The sequence below is a fragment of the Pristiophorus japonicus genome, chromosome 4, assembly GCF_044704955.1.
Source record: "Pristiophorus japonicus isolate sPriJap1 chromosome 4, sPriJap1.hap1, whole genome shotgun sequence".
Taxonomy (NCBI): Eukaryota; Metazoa; Chordata; class Chondrichthyes; family Pristiophoridae; genus Pristiophorus; species Pristiophorus japonicus.
The window spans coordinates 150364249-150383744 of record NC_091980.1 but is presented as its reverse complement, the minus strand read 5'-3'; positions in this window follow the sequence as shown (position 1 = coordinate 150383744).

Below are 19496 nucleotides of genomic sequence, written 5' to 3'. Positions count from 1 at the left end.
GCATCACAAGTCGGGTTTTGCACAATCTGTTTTGACTCAGTTACATGGGGACAGGCAGCGACCGGTAGCATATTTCAGTACCCAACTAGACCCAGTGGCACCGGACTACCAGGATGTCTTCCTTCATTGGCAGCAGCTTATTACACTGTACAACAGGCTCAGACAATAACTCGAAATCATCAGACCATTTTGTATATCCCACACTCTGTCGAGATTTTACTTACTAAATGTGCCACCCAACACCTAACCTCCGCAAGAACCACTAAATACGAGGTCGAACTGTTATCAAATCCGAACCTTATCATCAAAAGATGTACTACCTTAAATCCAGCCACTCTACTCCCCACGGAAGACGATGGCGAACCCCATTCATGTGAAATGGTAACCGAATTAGTGACTAAACCACGTATCAATTTAACAGATGTACCAATGTGTAACCCTGATCTAGTGTATTATGTTGACGGATCAGCCTTACGAAATGATAGGGGCCAACCTAGAGCGGCTTATGCAATTGTAACTCAGTTTAATGTTGTTGAAACAGCCTCTCTTCCAGACTCCTTTTCAGCCCAACAAGCCGAATTGTTTGCGTTAACTCGAGCCTGTATTCTGGCTGAAGGACACACAGTTAATATCTACACTGACTCCAGGTATGCTTTTGGGGTATCACATGACTATGGACAAATTTGGAAGATTCGCGGGTACCTGACTTCTTCAGGAACCCCTATCAAAAATGCAGAACAAGTGGAAAATCTCCTGCGAGCCATTCAATGCCCTTTGAAACTTGCCATTATCAAATGCCAAGCACATACAGGCCAGTCGAATGAGGTGGCACTTGGGAATGCCAGAGCTGATAATGCAGCTAAGTCAGCAGCTCTGTCGAAAGGGGGGATGCAGGTGTCATTGTTCCCACTAAGGAAAAATAATTGCTCAGACCCGCCACCCACTATTAATGACGTGCTGGCCTTTCAGACACAGGCCAGTACGGAGGAGGTGGTGACCTGGACGAAGGATTAATGTTATAAAAATCCAGAAGGAATATGGGTTCACCATGACGGCCGCGTGGTGGCCCCTAGATCCTTACTTCCATGGATTGCCCGATGTGTTCATACATTCACACATGCAGGCAAAGGAGGATTGGCAGATTATATTTTGGCAACTTGGTATGCACCAGGTATTTCGGCAATTGCAAAACAAATCTGTGAAAATTGTGTTACCTGTCAGACAATGAATCCGGGTAAGACGGAAAAAGTAGAATCTGCCTCCCACCCAAATCCAGTCGGGCCTTTTGTACATTTACAAATGGATTTTATTGAATTACCTATGTGTATGGGATTCAAGTATGTATTAGTTATTGTAGATGTGTTCTCTAGATGGATTGAAGCCTTTCCATGTAAAAAGGCCGATGCCACTACTGTTGCTAAATGTTTGTTAAAAGAAATTGTACCGCGCTTCGGAATCCCTGCTAAGCTTTCTAGTGATAACGGGTCACATTTCACGGGAACTGTTATAAGAGAAATGTGTAAAGCTTTACAGATTAATCAACGTTTTCATTGCAGTTATCATCCACAATCAGCTGGACTTGTTGAAAGATATAATGGAATGCTTAAAAATAAACTGGCAAAACTATGCAATGACACTGGACTGAAATGGACAGAACTGCTGCCCTTAGCTTTGATGGTAATGCGATCTGCAACCAACAGAACAACAGGCCTGTCACCGCATGAGATAGTTATGGGACGTCCCCAACGACTACCTTTTACAGCACCATTTACTGCAAAACAAATGGACATCCACAAAATGGAGGAAAATATGTTGAATTATTGTATTGCACTAACCAAATGTATTTCCAGCTTTCATTCACAGGTAAAGGAAGCCCAAGTCAAGCCAGCGGAAGGGAAGTGTCATAACCTGGAGCCAGGGGAATTCGTTTACATCAAGATTTTTAAAAGAAAAACCAGTCTACAGCCAAGATTCGAAGGACCATACCAGGTCTTGCTGGCGACCAATACTGCAATCAAGGTAAAGGAAAGACCAACATGGATCCACGCATCCCATTGCAAACGGGCACCCGACCAGGAGGAAGGGACGAAGGAATCAGAGGAACAGAAAAAGGAAGACTGAATAAGGAACTGTATGGACTATGGGGACTGATGGTGCTGGGCTTGACAGGGTTTTACTTCACATTATTGATTACACCAGGGGTACAGACCCGCCACCGAAGGGAATTGCACGTAAACGTATTTATGGCACTGAGTCATGGGTATGCTCAAGAAAGAAACTTGTCGAGTTGTTGGATATGTTCCCATGTACCTGTTCACTCCAGGGGGGGTATTCCCCTGAGATCTGTCCCCTTCAACGAATCAGAAATGGTAGAATGGTTGACAGTGCAAAACAGGACAAACCTAACTAAGGGGCCAGAAACAAAGGAGCAAACAGAATGGAGGTCGGCAGGGTATAAACTTACAGCCTTCCAGGGATGGTACCAGCCAAATTATGATAATAACCATCAGCCTCCCTTCCTAAGCATTACTCCCAGAATAGGAAATCCTGAAGGTATAATATGCCTAGTGAGTAATGAAACTAAAGGACCAGAAATGGGACGCAGCAAGTGTTCCCAAATGACTAAATGGCAAGCCACAACTAATCCCACTGAGAGAAAGATAGCAACCGTTGGCTGGACAATGGTCCATAACAAAGCCCCAGGTGAAGGGTGGGAAGGTGAGACCACTCGAGTAGGGATAGTGCGAAAGGACCAGGAGCTGACGCCCTATAATTGCACCTACTTTATTTGTGGCCATAAAGCCTACCCATGGTTACCAGCCAACTGGACAAGGTCCTGTTACTTAGGATATGTGGTACCCCTTATCAGATCAGTAAGGACTCTAAGGGAGGCCTATGGAAGCCACAGATTTAAACGGGATTTAACGTGGCTAAACGGAATATTCAAGGTAATGGTGCCACCCTATGGAATAGCATCGACCGAATGGCAGTTACGGGAACTGGCTAACTTAGTAGAATCAGTAGCCAATGCAACTTCCCAAGCCTTTGAAGGGATAAATGACGAAATGGTAGCTATTCGAACAGTGGCTCTCCAAAATCGTATGGCCTTAGATTATCTCCTAGCCAAGGAGGGAGGAACATGCGCATTAATCGGTGAAAAATGCTGTACGTATATCCCAGATAAATCAGAAGATATCGGCAGTCTAGCTGAAAACATCAGGAAAAAGGTAATAGAGTATAAACAGACAGTTGGCCAGGACGGTATCACCTTGTGGGGTTGGGCATCAGGATGGTTGGGAGCCCTGGGGAAATCTGTGGTACAGGGTTTGATCATATTCCTGCTGATAGTCTTCGCCCTGTATCTATTATTTGTCATCGTTAAGTGTTGCTGTGCCAGGGTGGGAGAAACTATGTTATCTACCGAGACCACGGCTAGAGTTATGGTAGCAACAACTGCTGAAGGATCTTGTGTGGAAATGGAAATGGAGAGACTGTACAAGATCAGAATGGATTGAGTTGTCCTTGTGAAGGACAAAATGGGGGAATGTGGAAAGTATTTTTATCTAAGCTGATACCATACGGTATTTGTGTGCCTTTTGATTAAAATGGAGTCCTGGCCCTTCCAGAACTTTCTGCATTTTAGCAGTCAGCTTGCATAAACAGCTAAACCTGGTTTGAGATGGCTGATGGCCATCAGACAGCTAGGAGACAAGTCATGCTGAGACAAGTAACCCCCCATGGTGCTCTCCTATTGTCTACACTACAGGAGTTCCATGTCACCCCACCCTTATCTTCTAGCCATTATCTTCTTTCCGAGACCTCATCCATTTGATGCAAACAGATAAACTGACCAGGAAATTGGAACAATCCTGACACAATACAAGACAGGTAATAGCCCATTACCTATGATTCATGGAGTAATGGCCGACTGGCCAACTGATAACCCTGTCAAAAGGAAATATCTGGAAACCATGTCAGGACCAGGATATAGTAATTAACTCTTTATCTGTATTCACTGACTGTGAGACAGAGCAATACACAGGGAGAGGCCAGAACTTTGGTTTTACTGTATAAATATCTTGTTAAACTGAACCATTTTCGGAGGTGTTCACTTAGCCCTTGACTGAGTGTGACCTACCCCTTGCGAGCAAGTAAATTAAAAAAGAAACTTCTACTGGAGCTGTAAGTGTCGGAGTCATTCTTTTCGGAGGTCGAGATTTCGACACCTCTTAAGTGGATGTACAAGATGCCATGGCACTATTTCAAAGAAGAACAGGGGAGTTCTCTCCAGTGTCCTGGTCAATATTTATCCCTGAACCAACATCACCATATGAAACAGATTGGGGTAGAAATTACGATGTCCCCGGACCTGTACGGAGTGTGTACGGACCCGGGTAGGCATCAGAAAAGCCGGTTTTCTGTGCGCAATGCGCATGCGCTGAAAACCGGCTTTTCCGATCTGTCAAGCTGGAGCTCGACAGATCGTAGCCAGATTAGGAGCGAGGACATTTGCAGGATTGCGGGATTTACCCATCTCTTGCCCAGCAAATGTCCTCAAAATTGTTGCGCCTGATAAAAGCAGGCACATAATGTTGTGTATTGCTCTGGTACATTAAATGTATGATAAGTACAATGGTGCACCACAGAGGGCGCTGTAGTGGGAGACCTGAAAGTACCTGCATGAGGCAGTATAAAAGGCTGCCCACCACACCTGTGGAGCACTCTGGAGCTGTTCAATAAAGGACTAAGGTCACAGCAGTTAGAGCAACACTAAACCGTATGGAGTCAGTGATTTGTGTGCTACATACACCACACATGGTGTGCTGTTGCAGGCGCAAGTGTTTTAAAACACACAAAAACCCGATAAAATTAAATTATAAAGACATAGTTTATTGTTAAAAACTTTTTTAAAAATCAGGAAAATATTTTATTTTGTATAAGACATAATAACTTTAATTTTAATTAATGTATGGTCTGTTTTTTATTTTTTATTATTTTGTGTGATTGCTTTGTTTCCATTAATAGCACTGAGAATGAGTAGATACGCTAGTCTCAGTGCTATTAATGAGAACCTGTGAAATACTTACCTGATTGGCTGAGCAGTCACACATGACTGCATCTTCTGTGTGGGGACCCTCTGGCGGGAGCTTGCTTCGCAGTGTGGAAGGAGATGGCCTCCCCACCAGTATCCAGGGAGGCAGTTGTCCCCGGGAAGACCTCCAGAGGAATTTCTGGGCCATTATCTGGTCATTATTAATTTGCTGTTTGTGGGAGCTTGCTGTGCACAAATTGGCTGCCACCTCTCCCACATTGCAACAGTGACTACACTTCAAAGGTACTTCAATGGCTGTAAAGTGCTTTTGGACGTCCGGAGCTTGTGAAAGGAGCTATATAAATGCAAGTCTTTCTTTCTATTCTTTCATTGATCAATTGTAACAAACTTCTGATAAGTTGCACTTGGTGATACATTTTCAACCACTGAAACCGAGTCATGCATTAGTTCAGTTGAGGTTAATATCTTCACTAAGGTCAATCTTCCAATGGTATCATCAGCTGCCACTATATAACGCCAATCAGAGATGTCTGAATCTTTCTCATGTGACTGTGATAGTATCACATTATTCCTGCCACATTCACTCGGTAATTCCAATTTTTTGTTCCTGTGAGATATCTAATGATGATTCCTCGATGCGATTGCCTTCCAACAAGCTCCCCCAATTACCAAGGGGGCAGTGGCACTATCTCATGTGTTACTGAGCCGTAAATACCAGCTGAGGAACTCTGCAATTGGTCAGCACAACTGACGGCCCCAACTGAAGGAGAAGCAATAGAGATAACAAGCTGCCAGGGAAGGGACCACACAACAAATGGGCCTAAAAATGTGTTTCTCAGGCACGAAAGGGGCAGACAGGAAGTTCATGCTCATTACATGCAGAAAGTGCGCTGCTTGCCATATCGGTGCAGGCAGATAAAGAGGCTGGCTAGGCCAGTGCCTCAAACAGGCCTTCGGCCCTTTCAATCTGCAGCTGGAGGCCCAACCAATGTCTGAGGCTCCCTGCATCAAATGAGGCTGCCCTGGAACCGGTGGGCCAAGGCTGGATGATCAGCAATGTGTGGTCTGCAGCAGCCTAAACAACGAGGCCTCAAAGGGTCTGCAGGGGGTTCAACAAAAAGGTTTGCACAGAATACTTACAGTATGTGGAGCCAGGAAGAGCAGGCATGCTTCCAACCCCCTCCCTCCCAAACCGCCCCCTCCCTCCCTCTCTGCCCCCTCCCGGCCGCTCCATTCACTCCCCTCCCACCCCCTCCCTCCCACGCCGCCTCCGCCCCCTCCCTGCCTCTCCACTCCCTCCCTCCCCTCCCTCCTGCACCGCCCCCTTCCTCCCCCTCCCGCCCCCTCCCTCCTGCACTGACCCCTCCCTCCCATGCCACCTCTGCCCCCTCCATCCCGCTCCGCCCCTTCCCCCCCCTCCCTCCCCCTCCCTCCATCTCCACCCCCTCCCTCCACCTCTCTCCCGCACCGCCCCCTCCCTCCCACGCCGCCCCTCCCTCCCACACCGCCTCCTCCCTCCTGCATCGCCCTCTCCGCCTCCTCCCACCCCGCACCCTCCCTCCCGCACCGCCCTTTCCTCCCCCTCCCTCCCCCTCCCGCTCCGCCCCCTCCTTCCCTCTCCGCCTCCTCCCACCCCGCACCCTCCCTCCCGCACCGCCCCTTCCTCCCCCTCCCGCTCCGCCCCCTCCTTCCCTCTCCGCCTCCTCCGTCCCCCTCCCTCCCACCCGCACTGCCCCCTTCCTCCCTCTCTGCCCCCCAACCCTCTCCCTGTTGACCATGACCTCGAGAATGGGCAGTTGCTCAGGTTTAATAAACCCAGCATGAGTGATGGAAATAGGTTCCTGCCTCGTGCCATCCTCCCTCTTGCCAGCGCCAGCTTTCTCTGTCCTTTACCCCTGTGCAGCCACCCATTGCTCCACGCACCTTCAGCCAGAGGTGTTGGGCCAGTCACCTCTCCTTACCCTTCCCATCACTCACATTGGTGTAATATTGACCCTGAAATGAGCTGCCGGCCACACATCCACAGCATAGCTAAGACGGCCTATTCCCACCTCCGTGACATGGCCCATCTCCACCCCTTGCCTCAGCTCATCCATTGCTAAACCCCCATCCATGCCTTTGTTACCGCTAGACTTAACCATTCCTTCTTCTTCTTAGGCAGTCCCTCGGAGTCAAGGATGACTTGCTTCCACACTAATATGAGTTCTCAGGTGACTGATGAGACCAATGTGGGACCTACAGTCTCCGTCACCGGTGGGGCAGACGTTGTTTGGAGGGATGGGTGGGTGGGGAGCCTGGGTTGCTGTGCGCTTCTTCCGGTGTTTGCGCTTGGCTTCCGCTTGTTCCTGGCGCAGAGACTCGAGGTGCTCAGCGCCCTCCCGGATGCACATCCTCCACTTTGGGCGGTCTTTGGCCAGAGATTCCCAGGTGTCGGTGTGGATGTTGCACTTTATCAGGGAGGCTTTGAGGGTGTCCTTGAAGCATTTCCTCTGCCCACCTGGGGCTCGCTTGCCGTGTTGGAACTCCAAGTCGAGCGCTTGTTTTAGGAGTCTCGTGTAGACACGCGGACAATGTGGCCTGTCCAGTGGAGCTGGTTGAGCGTGGTCAATGCTTCAATGCTGGGGATGTTGGCCTGAGTGAGGACACTGACATTGGTGCATCTGTCCTGCCAATGGATTTGCAGGATCTTGCGGAGGCAGCATTGGTGGTACTTCTCCAGTGTTTGAGGTGCCTGATGTACATAGTCCATGTTCCTGAGCCATACAGGAGGGCTGGTATCACTACTGCCCTGTAGACCATGAGCTTGGTGCCGGGTTTGAGGTCCTGGTCTTCAAACACTCTCTTCCTTAGACGACTGAAGGCTGCACTGGCACACTGGAGGCGGTGTTGGATCTCCTCATCGATGTCCGTCCTTGTTGGCAGTAGGCTTCCGAGGTATGGAAAATGGTCCATGTTGTCCATGGCCTCGTTGTGGATTTTGATAACTGAGGGGGCAGTGCTGTGTGGCAGGGGCAGGTTGATGGAGGACCTCTGTCTTATGGATGTATAGTGTAAGGTCTATGCTCTCGTATGCCTCGGTGAAGGTATTGACGATGACTCGGCCTCCGAGTGTGTGCAGACACAAGTGTCGTCCACTTGCTGTGTTCGATGACGAAGAATGGGCGACCTTGGATCGGGACTGGAGGCGGCGGAGGTTGAACAGATTCCCGTTTGTTCTGTAATTTAGCTCCAGTCCAGCGGGGAGCTTACTGAGGAGGAGATGGAGCATTGCAGCAAGGAAATCGAGAAGAGCATTGGTGCGATGACACAGCCTTGCTTGACCCCAGTGCAGTGCTCCCTCAGTACTGCCACTCCGACAAGACAGAGCTCCCTCAGTACTGCCGCTCCAACAGAGAAGATCTTTTCAGTACTACCCCTCCAGCAGTACAACACTCCCTCAGTATTGTCCCTCCGACAGTGCAGAACTCCCTCAGTATTGCCCCTCCGACAGTGCAGCGCTCCCTCAGTACTGTCCCTCTGACAGTGAAGCACCCCCCTCCCCCCATTCCCACCATATCCCTCAACCCCACCCACCCATCTTCTCCCTCATACCCCAACTTCATTAACCCACCATCTCCCCATATCCTTCAAACCCATGTAACCACATTCACAACATATAAGAGCATAAAAGAATTAGGAGCAGGAGTAGGCTGTACAGCACGTCGCTCCTCCTCCTCTATTCACCCTTACCCCACTTTCCCACCCGATCCCCAGATCCCTTGATTCCGCTAGGTGCCAAAAATCTGTTTATCCGAGCCTTGAATATACGCATCAACTCAGCATCCACAACTCTCTGGGGCAGAGAATTCCAATGATTCAACCCTCTGTGTGAAGAAATTCCTTCTCATCTCTGTCCTAAATGGCCTTCCCCTTATCCTGAGACTATGCCTGCTAGTTCTACACCCCCAGCCAGGGGAAACATCCTCTCTGCATCTACCCTGTCAATCCCCCTCAGAATCTTACATGTTTCAATGAGATCGTCTCTCATTCTTCTGAACTCCAGAGAGTATCGGCTCAATCTACTCAATCTCTCCTCAGAGGACAGCCCTCTCATCCCAGGAATCAATCTAGTGAACCTTTGTTGCACCGCCTCCAAGGTATGTATGTCCTTTCTCAGATCAGGAGACCAAAACTGTGCACAGTACTCCAGGTGTGGTCTCACCAAGGCCTTGTACAATTGTAGTAAGACTTCCTTACTCTTGTACTCCAACCCTCAAGCAATAAAGGCCAACATGCCATTTGCCTTCCTTATTGCTTTCTGTACCTGCACACTAACTCTCTGGGAGAGTAATTCGGGAGTGCCCCACTTGGGGCGCTAACGTTTGATAGTTGAAAGAATTTCTGCCAAGCGCTAATTGTTTCAACTTAAAAGAAAATTGGTGCTAGTGCTCCAGGAAGGCAGTGAAGGGCTAAATAAGAACATAAAAAATAGGAACAGGAGTAGGCCATACGGCCCTTCGAGCCTACTTCGCCATTTAATAAGATCATGGCTGATCCGATCATGGACTCAGCTCCACTTTCCCGCCCGCTCCCCATCATCCCTTATCCCCTTATTGGTGAAGAAACTGTCTATTTCTGTCTTAAATTAACTCAATGTCCCGGCTTCCACTGCTCTCTGAGGCAGCGAATTCCACAGATCCCTCTGAGAAAAGAAATTTCTCCTCATCTCAGTTTTACATGGGCGGCCGCTTATTCTAAGATCATGCCCCCTAGTTCTAGTCTTCCCCATCAGTGGAAACATCCTCTCTGCATCCACCTTATCAAGCCCCCTCATAATCTTATATGTTTTGATAAGATCACCTCTCATTCTTCTGAATTCTAATGAGTAGAGGCCCAACCTACTCAACCTTTCCTCATAAAACAAACCCCTCATCTTCAGAATCAACCGCGTGAACTTTCTCTGAACTGCCTCCAAAGCAAGTATATCCTTTCTTAAATATGGAAATCAGAACTGTATGCAATATTCCAGGTGTGGCCTCACCAATACCCTGTATAACTGTAGCATGACTTCCCTGCTTTTACACTCCACCCACTTTGCAATAGAGGCCAAGATACTGGGGTACTGAAGTTGCATGATCAGCCATGATCATATTGAATGGTGGTGCAGGCTCGAAGGGCCAAATGGCCTACTCCTGCACCTATTTTTGATGTTTCTATATTTCTATAGCATTGGCCTTCCTGATCATTTGCTGCACCTACATATTATCCTTTTGTGTTTATGCATAAATACCCCCAGGTCCCGCTATAATGCAGCACTTTGCAATCTTTCTTAATTTAAATACTAACTTGCTCTTTGATTTTTTTTTGCCAAAGTGGATGCCCTCACACTTTCCAACATTCTACATCTGCCAAATGTTTGCCCACTCATTTAGTCTGTCTATGCCCTGCTGCAGATTTTTTGTGTCCTCTTCACACATTGCCTTTCTTCCCATCTTTATATCATCAGTAAACTTGGCTACGTTGCACTCGGTCCCTTCCTCCAAGTCCTCAATGTGTCATTAATCAAACGTTCCACTTCCTTCCTGGAGTGCTGAAGGTCACAGGCCGGGCGGGGTTGGAGCAGCGGCACAATGTCCCATTTAGCGCTGCTGTGATAAGGCTCGATCCCCATACATTGTATCCACGATTCCCGATCTCCATACACTGTATCCACGATCCCCGATCCCCATACACTGTATCCACGATCCGGCCCGATCCCCATACACTGTATCCACGATCCTCGATCCCCATACACTGTATCCACGATCCGGCCCGATCCCCATACACTGTATCCACGATCCCCGATCCCCATACACTTTATCCACGATCCGGCCTGATCACCATATACTATATCCACGATCCCCGATCCCCATATACTGTATCCACTATCCCCAATCCCCATACACTGTATCCACGATCCGGCCCGATCCCCATACACTGTATCCACAATCCCCAATCCCCATACACTGTATCCACGATCCGGCCCGATCCCCATACACTGTATCCACAATCCCCGATCCCCATACACTGTATCCACGATCCCCAATCCCCATACACTGTATCCACGATCCCCGATTCCCATACACTGTATCCACGATCCGGCCCGATCCCCATACACTGTATCCCCGATCCCCGATTCCCATACACTGTATCCACGATCCGGCCCGATCCCCATACACTGTATCCCCAATCCCCGATCCCCATACACTGTATCCACGATCCGGCCCGATCCCCGTACACTTTATCCACGATCCGGCCTGATCACCATATACTGTATCCACGATCCCCGATCCCCATACACTGTATCCACTATCCCCAATCCCCATACACTGTATCCACGATCCGGCCCGATCCCCATACACTGTATCCACAATCCCCAATCCCCATACACTGTATCCACGATCCGGCCCGATCCCCATACACTGTATCCACGATCCCCGATCCCCATACACTGTATCCACGATCCCCGATCCCCATACACTGTATCCACCATCCCCGATCCCCATACACTGTATCCACGATCCCCAATCCTCATACACTGTATCCGCGATCTGGCCCAATCGGCCCCATACACTGATCCAGCAGAGTGCCGGGCTGATCGATCGCGGTCCAGGAGACTTTATAAAAATTGGAAAAAACCATTTCAGATATTTTGGTACTGACCTCTGCAACCTCCCCTTTAACTTTCGCCCCCGAAGCGCCCGGCCTCCCACTTAACGCCTCCTACTGCTGTCGGTGCTTTTTCACGGTGGTGCTGTGGGGGTAGACCTGAAGTTCGGGTCCAGGATGCTACCGGGGTGATGTGTACGGCGATAACATCATGTTGGCCGGGCGAAGGAAATCGGGGCACAATGTCTTACTGCCACCACAAAACTCTTGGTGAAGTTCGCGGGAGTCGTTCATCTTGCCATGGCTGGTCGGTAACGCGTTAGTGCCCCATTATCGCCCTCCAGAGGCGATAACTGAAGCTGCGAAGGAGGCCATTTTCTCGGCCGCAGTGTTTCCTGTACGAAGACACCTAAATCTCTCTGATCACCAACATTTAATAGATTCTCACCAATTAAAAATGATTCTGTTTTTCTATTCTTCCCACCAAAGTGAATATTCTCACATTTCCCCACATTATGCGCTATCTGCCACCTTACTGCCCACTCATTGAACCTGTCTCTACCCTTCTCAGGCTCTTTGGGGCAGAAATTCGTTTTGCTTGCACTTTCCATTAGCACCCCTGATGATGCTAATGGGGCACAAACAATTTATCACCTGGGGGGCGGGACCGCTACCACCTCCCGCGAGATTCTGCGGGAATTAGTGGAGTCACGAACTGGTAGCACCCCGGGCCACTGCGCCGCTGGTGATGACATCATTACCATGTGCAGCAGCCCGTTCTTGCCTTAACGCAGAAATTTGGTAGTGCCCCGTGAGTCCGCCATGGGCGATGTCCATTTTTATCAACGGTTGACTTACCGGTTGGTGATTTCGTTGACAATTTTGTGGGATCCGTGCCACCGAGTTGCACGTCGGCACTCCACTTCCGGGATGCTGCCCCGGCACCTCACTCCCCGGTGGAGTAGTGGTTGCCCCATTGCAGAGCTCACAACCTTCCCCCACATATAACGGAAGGGGGCGGTCCTGTTCTCTCTCCACGTAGTGCTGGAAAATTCCTGTGTTTCGCGGCCCAAGTCCCACCCCCGAGAGGAAGTGGAATGCCGGACATTGCACCCCACTTCCTCTCGGGGCCGCTAACACCAATTTCATGTCCAAACGGGGCGTTACTGGATTTCAGCCTGTTTGTGTCCTCCTCACAGCTTCCTGTCCCATCATCAGCAAACTTGGATACATTACACTCGGTCCCTACATCTAAGTCATTAATATAGATAGTAAATAGTTGGGGCCCAAGCACTGATCCTTGTGGCACCCCACTAGTTAAAGCCTGCCAACTGGAAAAAGATCCTTTTATCCCTTCTCTGTTTTCTGTCCAGTAACCGATCCTCTATCCATGCTAATAAATTATTCCCAATCTCATGATCCCTAATCTTAAATAGCAACTTTTTATGTGGCACCTTATCGAATGCCTTTTGGAAATCCAAATCTACTACATTCTCTGTCTCCCCTTTATCTACCCTGCTAGTTACATTCTCAAAAAGCTAATAAATTTGTTAACCACGATTTCTCTTTCATACTCCACCGAATCATATTGTGATTTTATAAGTGCCCCGTTACCACTTCCTTAATAATGGATTTTAGGATTTTCCCGATGATTGATGTCAGACTAACTGGCCTATAATTCCCTGTTTTCTCTCTCCCTCCTTTCTTGAATAGCGGGGATACATTTGCAACCTTCCAATCCGCTGGGACCTTTACAGAATCTAGGGAATTCTGGAAGCTCACAACCATTTCATTCACTCTCTTTGCACCCACCTCTTTTAGAACCCTCGATGTAGGCTGTTAGGGCCAGGGGATTTGTTGGCTTTTAGTCCCATTAGTTGCTCATGTTCTTTTTCTCTAGTTTTTCTTTACTTTAAGTTCCTCACTCTAATTAGCCCCTTGGTTTCCCAATATTTTTGGTATGCTTACCTACCCACCTTCTCCCCATATCCCCCAACCCGACCCACCCACCTTCTCCCCATATCCCCCAACCCCACCTACCCACCTTCTCCCCATATCCCCCAACCCCACCTACTCACCTTCTCCCCATATCCCCCAACCCCACCTACCCACCTTCTCCCCATATCCCCCAACCCCACCTACCCACCTTCTCCCCATATCCCCTGTCATGTATTCAACTGTCATGGTAATCCATGTATAAACTGACCTAAGGTGTACACCATGAGAACACTGACCACTAGGTGGTGAACTTGTGAGAGACACTCCTAACCTGGACTTTCTGGTATAAAAGGGAAACTCCAACCATCTTTTCCACTTCAGTGCTGGCTAATAAATGTTACTGGTTACAGAGTGACCTTCTCTCTAGTATGGGCCTCGTGTGCATTTGCACTGTGTAGTAAGGACATATTATCCCCAACCCCACCCACCCACCTTCTCCCCATATCCCCCAACCCCACCCACCTACCTTCTCACCACATCCCTCAATCTCATTGAAGCCGATCCCACTAGTACACTAACTCTCCCATCAAATCCCACCATTTAGTATACTAACAATACCACTGAAGCTCATTCCTCTTTGATTAAACACACTGGCATTTACATTATTCCCACCTTCTCCTGGGCAATTAGGGATGAGCAATAAATGCTGGCTTTGCCAGCGATATCTACATCCCATGAATTAATAAAAAAAACCTTCTCATCGTATCTCTTCTGATCACCTGCTTGTTTCTATGTGGTGCCAACTGATCGTCCTTTCAGGGCAGAGGGATATGGTAAGGTTGGCTCAGCACCACATTCCTTATTAGGGAGTGTCATGTATGTAACCACAATGTAACACCACTGTATTATTGTATACAGTCAACCTAGATGCACACCTTGACCACAAGGGGTGAACTTGTGGTAGATTGCCCATACCTGTCCTTCCAGCTATGTAAAGGGAGGTCTCACGCAGGGTCATCACTTTTGGAGTCCTATAAATAAAGAGCAGGTCACAGAGTGGCCTTGTCCCCATAATGTGCATCGTGTGGTTTCATACTGTAGAGTAAGGACTTTACATTGGCGACGAGAAACGGGAATTCATGACCCACGAGAATGGCCACCGGTAGCACAGATGAACGGTACTGTGTTGGGGAAGACTGGGACAATTTCATCGAGAGGCTTCAGCAAAGCTTCGTTACGAAAGAATGGCTGGGGGATGGAGCGGCCGACAAGCGAAGGGCTCATCTGTTGACCAGCTGCGGACCAAAGGCTTACACGCTCATGAAAGACTTACTAGCACCTGAAAAGCTGGCGGATAAAATCTTTGAGGAACTTAGCAGATTGATCGGGGAGCACCTCAAACTGGCAAGTAGCATACACATGGCCCACCACAGGTTCTACACCCACCAGCATCGTGAAGGACAGAGCATACCGGACTTTGTAGCGGACCTCCGGCGTTTGGACAGTCTCTGTAAGTTCATAGATGCCTGCAGGGGGGAGGTGCTAAGGGACTTCTTTATCGAAGGCATCGGTCATGCGGGAATTTTCCGTAAATTAATTGAGACCAAGGATTTGACCTTGGAAGCGGCAGCGTTGTTAGCTCAAACTTTCATGGCGGGGGAGGAAGAGACGAAAATAATAAACGCGTGCAAGTCTGCCTCCAATGCGGTGATGGATCAGGGGGTCAATACCATCAATGCGACTCAGAGCCCCGCAGGGAGGCAGGGGCAGTCCGACCCTTCCCAGGCAGCAATAAACCCCAAAGTAGGTCTTCAACAGAGACAAAGGCAGGCTGAACGGACATTTATGCCATCACAGTGGACAATGAGGCACTGGATGGGGCCATTGACACCCACTAATAGGGTGCACAAGAGCAGTCAAAGGGACAGTCAGCGCGGAATGCCTGGCCATAGTCCCTTTGTTCCAAACAATGGAAACTTTAACTCACGCTGGAGGTGTGGGGGAAAACACTCAGCTAGATCTTGCAGATTTCAACAGTTCGTCTGCAGAAACTGCAATCTCAGTTGCCACTTAGCTCGAATGTGCAGCAAGCCTGCTACCAGATTAATATATGAGGCGGATTAACCAGAAGAGGGTTCTTTGGGGCAGGATGATTTTTGGGGCAAATCGATGGACGTCGAGATTCAGCGGATCCATGTAGCGAATATTCACAGTTCATACACCAGAACACCACCAATGATGATGAGGGTTTTATTCAACGGTATCGCTGTACACATGGAGCTGGACACTGGGCCAGCCAGTCACTCATGGGTGTTCAGCAATTTGAGAAGCTATGGCCACTTAAAGCCAGTAGCCCCAAATTAGAATGTATTGAGACACAATTATGGACTTACAGCAAAGAAATCATTCCGGCACTGGGCAGTGCAATGTTGGCTATCACACACAATGGGTTAGTAAATCAGCTGCCGCTCTGGATTGTCCCGGGCAATGGTCCCGCACTGTTGGGGAGGAGCTGGTTAGCCGAGATGAACTGGAAATGGGGGGATGTTCATGCAATGTCATCTGTGGAGCGAAGTTCGTGCTCACAAGTCCTACAACAATTCAATTCACTATTCCAACCTTGCGTTGGGACTTTCAAAGGCACTAAAGTAATGATACACATCACCCCTGATGCCAGGCCAGTGCACCACAAAGCCAGAGCGGTGCCGAATGTGAAGCGAGAAAAAATCGAGAGCGAATTGTACCGGCTGTTGAGAGAGGGCATCATCTCGCTCGTTGAATTCAGTGACTGGGCAAGCCCCATTGTTCCCGTCCTAAAAGCAGATAGCTCTGTCAGGATCTGTGGTGACTACAAGGCCACTATCAATCGGGTGTCCTGACAAGATCAATAGCCGCTCCCGAGAGCGGAGGACCTCTTTGCCACGCTGACAAGCGGCAAACTGTTCACCAAGTTGGACCTCACGTCAGCCTATATGACCCAGGAACTGGCCGACGAATCTAAACTACTGACTGTCAAGTCCTGTCCCCTGAGTACAGATTCACACGAGGCATGTAGTGAAGTCAAGGTCACTCTGAACCTGCATCTTTATTTCACAGCTCTGGAATGCTGCACTTGCCTGAGACCTGTGCTTATATACCTGTCTCTTGCAAGTGCACCCCTGGTGGTAAGGTTTGCTGGTGGTTACAGGTCATATCTTATTACAGTCATGTACAGCATGTTGGAATACAGTTACATATAATAATGTAAGATACATGACATCACCCTGTCCCAAGGTCTTATTGTCTTTATAGGTTCAGTCTCTCAGGTGGTCTACGCACTCATGGGGAGCGTCTGAGTTGTGGTTCAGTTGTTTGCCTTGGTGTCTGTTTTTCTTTGGGTGTGGTTGCTGGTATCTCGCCTGGGCTGTCTGTTTCGATTGGTGTGATTGTTGTTGACTCGCCTGGGCTGTCTGTTGGGATTGCCCTTTCCTCAGGTTGTTCCCTCTGTCTGTCCACCAGGTGTAGTGTGAGTTCCACATTGTAGTCTGCCTCTGGTTCCGCAGTGTTGTTGGTAAATCTGCTTTTGACTTGGTCGACATGCCTCCGGCAGGTTTTGCCATTATCCATTTGTACTACCAGTAGCCTGTTTCCTTCCTTGCCCGTTACTGTCCCTGCAAGCCATTTGGGACCCCTGCCATAGTTTAGTACAAACACTTTGTCCCCTATCTCATTCCATCTCCCCCTCAAATTTCTGTCATGGTACTCAGTCAGCTTACGGCGCTTTGCCTCAATGATTTCGTGCATGTCTGGGAGGATTAATGAGAGTCTTGTTTTTAAAGTCCTTTTTATCAACAGTTGCGTGGGGGGGGATCCCAGTCAGTGAGTGCGGACGAGATCTGTATGCCAGCAGCAGTCGCGACAGGTGACCCTGCAGCATGGGACCTTAGATTTTAAGCATGCCTTGTTTAATGATTTGCACTGCTCTCTCCGCGTGTCCGTTGGAGGCCGGCTTGAATGGTGCCGTCTTGACGTGATTTATGTAGTAGTCAATTATAAAGTCTTGGAATTCTGCGCTGGTGAAGCACGGACCATTGTCACTGACCAATGTGTCAGGGATTCCGTGCATTGCAAACATGGTTGCGAGGCTCTCCACAGTGGTGGAGGTTGTGCTCGAGTTTAAAATGGTGCATTCGATCCACTTTGAAAATGCATCTACAACTATGAGGAACATTTTGCCCATGAATGGGCCTGCATAGTCTATGTGCACTCGCGACCACGGTTTGGTAGGCCAGGGCCAGGGGCTCAGTGCAGCCTCCCTGGGGGCATTGCTGAGTTGGGCACAAATAGTGCACCTTCGGACGCAGAGCTCCAAGTCCACATCAATACCAGGCCACCAGACGTGGGATCTGGCTATGGCCTTCATGAAAACGATCCCCGAGTGCTTGCGGTGGAGCTCCCGGACAAATGCCTCTCTGCCTCGCAGAGGCATGACTACTCGGTTGCCTCACATCAGGCAGTCTGCTTGTAGTGATAGCTCATGCATGCGCCTGTGAAAGGGTTTTAATTCCTCGGGGCAGGCATCGCGAGCCTCTGCCCAGTCACCGGTTAGGACACATCTTTTTACTAAGGATAACGTGGGGTCGCTGGCCGTCCAGGCTCTGATTTGGCGAGCCACCATGGGCAAACCAGTGGACTCAAAGGCATTGATTGCCATGACTATCTCACAGTGCTGTTCGTCAGACCCTTCCGTGGTCGCCAGGGGTAGCCTGCTGAGCGCGTCGGCACAGTTGTCTGTGCCTTATTATGTAGTCACAGGACACCAGCATGAGTGCCCACCATTGAATTCGCGCCGAGGCATCGCCGTTTATTGCCTTGCTCTCGGATAGGAGGGACGTGAGGGGCTTGTGGTCGGTTTCTAATGCGAACTTGGCCCCGAAAAGGTATTGGTGCATCTTTTTGACACCGTACATGCACGCGAGCGCCTCCTTCTCTACCATTCCGTACCTGCGCTCCGCCCGCGAAAGTGACCTGGAGGCATAAGCTATGGGTTGTAATTTTCCCACACTATTGACATGTTGCAAAACGCACCTGACCCCATACGCTGACGCATCGCATGTGAGAACTAGCTTTTTACCTGGATCAAAGAAAGTGAAAACACTGTTGGAACACAGAATGTTGTGTGCCTTGTTGAAGGCGCGTTCCTGGGCGTCCCCCCAAAACCAATCGCACCCCTTCCTGAGTAGCACGTGGAGAGGCTCCAGCAGCGTGCTTAAGTTCTGCATAAAGTTCCCAAAGTAATTGAGTAGCCCGAGAAAGGTGCACAGTTCTGAGACATTCCGGGGCCTGGGTGCCAGGCGAATTGCTTCTGTTTTGGACTCTGTTGGGCGGATTCCATCAGCAGCAATCCTTCTGCCCAAAAATTCAACCTCCGGTGCGAGAAACAGGCACTTAGATTTCTTGACTCGTAGTCCTACCCGATTCAACTGCTTTAGTACTTCCTCCAAATTACGGAGATGGGAGTCTCTGCCCGTGATAAGTATGTCATCTTGAAATACAACCGTCCCCGGGATGGACTTGAGCAGACTCTCCATGTTGCGCTGGAATATGGCAGCTGCCGACCTGATGCCGAATGGGCATCGATTGTACATGAAAAGGTCTCGATGTGTGTTGATGGTGGTGAGTAGCTTGGATTCCTCGGTCAATTCTTGCGTCATATACGCAGATGTGAGATCTAATTTTGAGAAAAGTTTACCTCCAGTCAATGTGGCAATTAAGTCCTCCGCTCTGGGCAGCGGGTACTGGTCCTGTGGGGAGACTCTGTTTATGGTAGATTTGTAGTCTCCACAGATTCGTACGGATCCATCAGGCTTCATGACTGGGATGATGGGACTTGCCCAGT